This window comes from Trachemys scripta, chromosome 24 (assembly GCF_013100865.1).
Source record: "Trachemys scripta elegans isolate TJP31775 chromosome 24, CAS_Tse_1.0, whole genome shotgun sequence".
Classification (NCBI taxonomy): Eukaryota; Metazoa; Chordata; order Testudines; family Emydidae; genus Trachemys; species Trachemys scripta.
The window spans coordinates 9,278,112-9,283,757 of NC_048321.1; the positions used below are offsets into that span (position 1 = coordinate 9,278,112).

Below are 5,646 nucleotides of genomic sequence, written 5' to 3' on the forward strand. Positions count from 1 at the left end.
GGTGGGTGTGTGCATGTGGTTTATGGTGTGTTTGTGTGTGTGTGTTTGTGTGGTTTACGGTGTATTTTTGTGGGGTGGTGTGTGTGTGGGTTACGGTATATTTGTGTGTGTGCGCGTGGTTTCAAGTGTATTTTTGTGTGTGTCTGGTTGTGTGGTTTACGGTATATTTTTGTTGGATGGTTACGATTATTTGTGTGTGTGTGTGTGCATGTGTGGTTCATGGTGTATTTTTTGTGGTGTGTGTGGGGTTTACGATGTATTTTGGTGGGGTGCTTACAGTGTATTTGTGTGTGTGTGTGTTGTTTACAGTGTATTTTTGTGTGTGTGTGTGTGTGTGTGTGTGTGTGTGTGTGTGTGTGTGTGTGAGACGTGGTTTACGGTGTATTTTTAAATTTCCTTCCAGCTCGGAGTATAAACTCTCTCTCTCGATCTCGCTCAGTGACCCGTCCAAGGAGAAGTCCATTGTCCCCTCACAGGTGATGCTGGTAGAGGGTTTGCGCTGCGGCACGTTTCTCATTTCCGCTCTCCTGTCGCGTTGACTCTTCGCTGAGCTTTACGTCCTGGCCAAAATCTGCCTCCAGATCCCTCCCCGAGGATGTCTACGCGGCAAACTGGATGCTGTGATTACGCAGCCCGGGTGGACAGAGGTTAGCTGGAGCCGAGCTAGCACGAGTCTGTCTACCCTGCGCTGCGACTCACACCTCCCCCTGCAACGCAGACATCCCCGCCTGCCCCTGGAGGAGCGAACAGCGCTCAGAATCTGCCCCGGGGAAATCCGTGCGCTCTGAGACATCAGCTTTGTGGCGAGAGCGCTGCATGAAGCCAGCCCTGCCAAGCCCGGCCCAGCAGTGGGGGAACTTGTCCTGGAGAGTCCTCAACCGCCATCAGTCCGGAGGGACGTAGCTGAGATACTCTGGAGGGGTTACGGTGTGTTTTTATAGGGCCTTCGCGACAAGGCCAAATCATCCGGAGAGGTAAAGGGGGGAGATGTTGAGGTTTGAGTTGGTAAAAAGCGAATGACCCAGCCTGGGCTCGGGGTGACAGTTATTCCTGGGGGGTGCAGAGCTGACAGGATGCTAGGAATCGGCCCTAGGCTGGCAGAAGGGTGGCGTAGCCAGGCCAGCAAGAGGAGTAGTTTGAAGTGGTTCCCAGTAGGTGTTGAGGAGGAGCTAGTCGAGGCAGCGAATACAGTAGCCAAATTTGAGGCCTGATCATTTTCCACACCTCTCCCGGCCCTCGCATGAGTGTGAGACGCTCCCGGATCAGAACGGTGGCGGTTTTTCACTAGTGCAAGGGACGGCAGGAGGAGGGGAAGGGGCGCAACATAGAATCAAATCTTAAGATGCTTTAACACCCTTGCATGGTGCTTATGTCCTTCTGTTTGCAGGCGCTAATATCAAAGGCTAATTAAAAAGGCAGGTGGGAAGACCTTGTTAAGCAAAGAGAACAAACCCCCGAGGGCTTGGCTTCTTTGGGGACTCTCCCGGACTCTGTTCCCCCCTTTGGGGAGGCACCTGTCAGTGTTTCCCACACCCCCATTCTCTGCACTAGATTAGGGTTCTGTGCCGAAATCACGGGCGATTCACCTGCTTCGAATAGGTCTTGAATTCGGTTCGTTGCCTCTCTCTGTGCTGCCTCTAAAGGGCCCAGCAACTGATCTTGGCTCTTCAGCGAGCGGGGGGCGGGGGGGTGTTTTGTAGGGATCCTGCACTCCTGGAATCAATGTGAGCTTTGCCCTTGACTCCAGCCTGTGCGGGATGTGCACACACCGGCCTGTCTAGAAGGCTGACTAGTCTGGAACTCCCAGCGGCAGGGCGGCGCCAGGCCCCTAGCGGGTCGGAGCAGGGACCTCGTCTTTCTCCACCCACCGACCGACGGATCAATTTCCAAACAAACTGAAACTGCTCCACGGGGCTGGCCAGACTCCCAGTGGGCATTGGGTTCTTTGTGATCTGGGCTGCTCCCAGCTGCTGCACCGGATCAGCCCAAATGGCTTAGCCCTGACGCCCAGTACAGAAGACAGAGGCAGACACCCTGGGTCTCAGGTGGCCACCTAGTCTGTACTGTCTTGTTCCTTCCCCTCCTTGGCTTGGCTTGTGGTTGCCTTTTTTCACACTAATAATTTTCGCAAGGCTCCCCTGCAGTTACTGACCCATTGCCACACCGTTTTCACTAGATCTGACCTCTGTCTGGTCTTGTAGCCCAGTCCTCGTCCTGTATCAGGTTCGCCCCTCGGTGCAGCATCTCGGCCTGTGTTCTCCTAAGAGCGATGGGTGATTGTCTGTTTCAATGACAGGCAGTGTGTGTCATCTTCCCACCCCTGCGATCCAGGCTATGTTTTGAGAAGCCTTGGTGCCTTCTGTCCTAGATCGGCCTCCGTTTATCCAGAGGCTGGGCTAAGTCCTCAGCTGGCGTTAACTAGCATTGCTCCATTGACATCTGCTGACGCACACCGGCTGAGAATGGGGGCACCTGTTGTAGTTTGGCGCCCCGGCATTATCTACTGCTGTAACAATTCACCTTTGCCTCTTAAAGAACCCAGGTCCCCCTCTGGTTATCTTGAGTTCCTCGGGAGAACCTGGAACGCAGATAAATGTCTGCACGAAGCCGGTGTAGCAGGGGGTAGATTTACAGCATTAAAGCTCTTGTGTGCTGCAAGGGGCTGCCTGCGATTCTGCTGTGCTCCTGGTATTCACCCATGTGTAGAATGGATCCCCGCCCCCCTGCCTGAATTCAGGGACGTGGTTATCTGGGGGTTAGATCTGGAATACTGTGGGTGTGGGTCGGTCTGTCTGTCTGTCCGGCAGGAGGTTGTCGTTCCAGTGAGAATGAGATCTAGTGGTCAGAGCAGGAGATCTGGGCTGGGGTCAGGAGTCTCCTGTTCTAGTCCCTTGACGGTGCTGTTGCTGACTCGCTGTGGGCATGAGGCTGCATTGCTCTGTGCCTGTACAGAAGGAATGGCCCAAGCGCGGGGCCGTGCATGGATGTGTGAAGCTCCTAGTCCCAGGTGTAGTTATACCTCTGCGTAGAGGTCCCGATCCTGTGAATCCCCCATAGCTAAGGATTCTTCACCCCTACCCGGGATCGGGGCTGGAGGGATGTTTTTCTGTGGAGTAGAGCGAACGGCTCCTCTCTGCGTTCGACGGGATCTTGCCAGAGGTTCTGCTTTAAACTCCAGCCTGGAGAAGCTCTTGGCAGTGTGGCCTAGGCGATAACGCTGTGGATGGGGAATCAGGAGAGCTGGGCTCTTTGTGGCTCAGCACGTGACCCAAGAGAAGGCATTCCCGCTTGTGCCTCAGTTTCCCCACTGATAAAATGGTGATAATAGCTGTCAGCCTATTTTATAAAGGGCTTTGAGACCAATGGATGGAAAGCACTTTATAAGGGCTGGGTATTAGACAACCCGGAGCTGTCGTCTTCTCCGTCCGCCTGCATTTTGCAGGGTTGAGTCTGTGTTTCCTAAAGCAATTAACTTCCTTGCTATTTTCTAACGTGCTGAAAGTGAGAACTCACTAGATCCCAGTGCATTCTGTATTTGTCTCCCTATTTATTGTAGGTAGTGATGGTGGGGGTGTTAGTCCTGGCCTATTGATTTGGGGAAGGACCCCCGAATCGAAACCCGTCTTTGGAAGGGAAAGATTTGAGCCAGCATCTAGGAAATACCCACTCCCATTGACTTAACTTATATTTATACTCAATGTGCTTTCTGGGCGTAACGTATGCAACTAACCCTGAATGAAAGGCCTGGATCAGAGAACAGAAGCTGGCCGACGTGATCAGACCCAGATATGTAAATATCCAGACCAGGTTTGACAATGACCGCTGGGTGTAGTGTCTGGGAATAGGATGGCGTCCCTTTAAATAGGTTGCAAGCCCTCACACGGGCCTTCCTGGGATGCCGGTTTGTTCTTTGTTCCTTAAACCCCCAGGAACACACAACCAGGATCAGTGTCTCTATGCAAACATGCCAGGCCTACCTACGCTGCTGCTGTTGGCTTCTTGAATTAGAAGGCCCACACGTTATCTAAAGGGATCCAACCCAATTCCTCTGCGCTGTGGAACAGTCTCCCGAGGAAATCGGGTGGGGGATGTAGTGTAGGGAGCCACCCCCCTGGTTCTAGGCCTGAATGGATTGATTTGCGGCTTCTCCATTTCTATCTTTCAACGAGGTTTGAGCGCACTTACCGGGCGATATGGTTGCGTGAATTTCCACCCCACTCGAGGGGACACCTTGGAAGTTGGCCGCTGCCCTCCTTTGTCAATTAGTGGGTTGAGAGCTACTGCTGAGATGGGTTATTAATATTACCGCCGTTGGGCAGGCAGCAAACCTGCCTGTCTCTGTGTCCGTCCGTCCGGGACAGCCCCTTGGATCGACTGCGCTGTGTGCGCGCCGGGGAGGGGTTGGTTTTTAACAGCCTGCGTGTGTATGGCATAAACAGCTTTAAATCAAACCTGGAATAAACTTTGGAACAAAAACTGGTTTGTTCGGTGTTATTTTCCTTCTCTGAGGGGTCAGCGCTTGGGAGAGGAGCCTGGCTGCTTGCCTCAAAGAGGAAGGGCCGGCCAATTCCCTCAAATACCACAAACCTTTGCTTAGAAGCTGTGATGTCTGTTAACGCTGACGAGTCTCTCCTTTCCCCAGCCAGCAGTGCCTTGAAAGCAGCGGTGACTTCTATTACATTCCTTTCATTCCTCTCACCTAAGCTGGAGCGTTCAAGAAGAGGGACTGGGAGCTGGACCGGGAGCTGTGCCTCCTGGGTTTGATTCCTGGCTCTGCCAGGGAGCGCGATTCACTGATCGGAGCAGGACGGGCTGGGACCACCTCTGCTGCAGGTTGCGTTCCCAGGTTTTGAAAAGGGACAAGCCTTGCCCTACTGGACTCTCCGGGGAAGCCAGGAGGTTGAATCCATCAGATGTCCTGATTTTATAGGGACAGGTCCCGATTTTGGGGTCTTTTTCTTATATAGGCTCCTATTACCCCCCCATCCCTTGTCCCGATTTTTCACACGTGCTGTCTGGTCACCCTATCAGGGTCAGTGACATACATTGAGTTCCACCTTCTCAAGAAGCTGGGGGGCTGGAACCTAGAACCCTGCAGGGAGCTGGCGGGCTAGACTCACCGCTGTGCCCAAGCCAAAGAAGCAAAGGTGGGGGGGAGAGAGTAAGGAGCAGGAGGGGACACGAGCCAGCAACTCGGTGAAGTTAAGCTTCAGCTTCTTACCCATGGAATAGCCGGCCATGGCCTCTGCCCCGCTAGGGCTGTTTGCCCATTAGCCCCCCTGCTCGAGCTGAGGTCTCTGAGCCCAGAGCCAGGTCCCCGTTTCTGCTTTGGAGATCGCGCTTAGCTTCTAACGGGTTCAGGGCCGGGCTGGTCTTTGTGTTGGGTGTTCAGGCAGGGCCCCGGGCACTACGGCATGTGTTAATAAGGAAAGCTAGCTAAGGTACTTAGATTGCCTCACGCGAGCAGTTTTAGCACTGGGAGATAGAGCAGTATTATGGTCCTCGTTTTAAAGATGGGGAAACCGAGGCACGAAGGGGTCGCACAGAGCTGGCCATTGAATGCCGGGCTCCCAAGTCCCACCCTAGCACCCCCATGTGCTGCTCCGTCCCTCTTCTCTTCGTTCAGCCCAATAAATGAGACAGCAG

General features: G+C 53.6%; 1 protein-coding gene across 1 annotated transcript in view; it reads left to right on the forward strand.

The window, feature by feature from the left end:
- Window positions 1–3,136, forward strand: part of PAQR6 (progestin and adipoQ receptor family member 6) — a 24,531-nt gene extending 21,395 nt beyond the window's left edge. The window contains exon 9 of the mRNA XM_034756458.1: window positions 404–3,136. The gene's annotated coding sequence lies outside the window, so the exon portion shown is untranslated. The remainder of the gene's footprint in view (window positions 1–403) is intronic.
- Window positions 3,137–5,646: the final 2,510 nt, after the last annotated feature.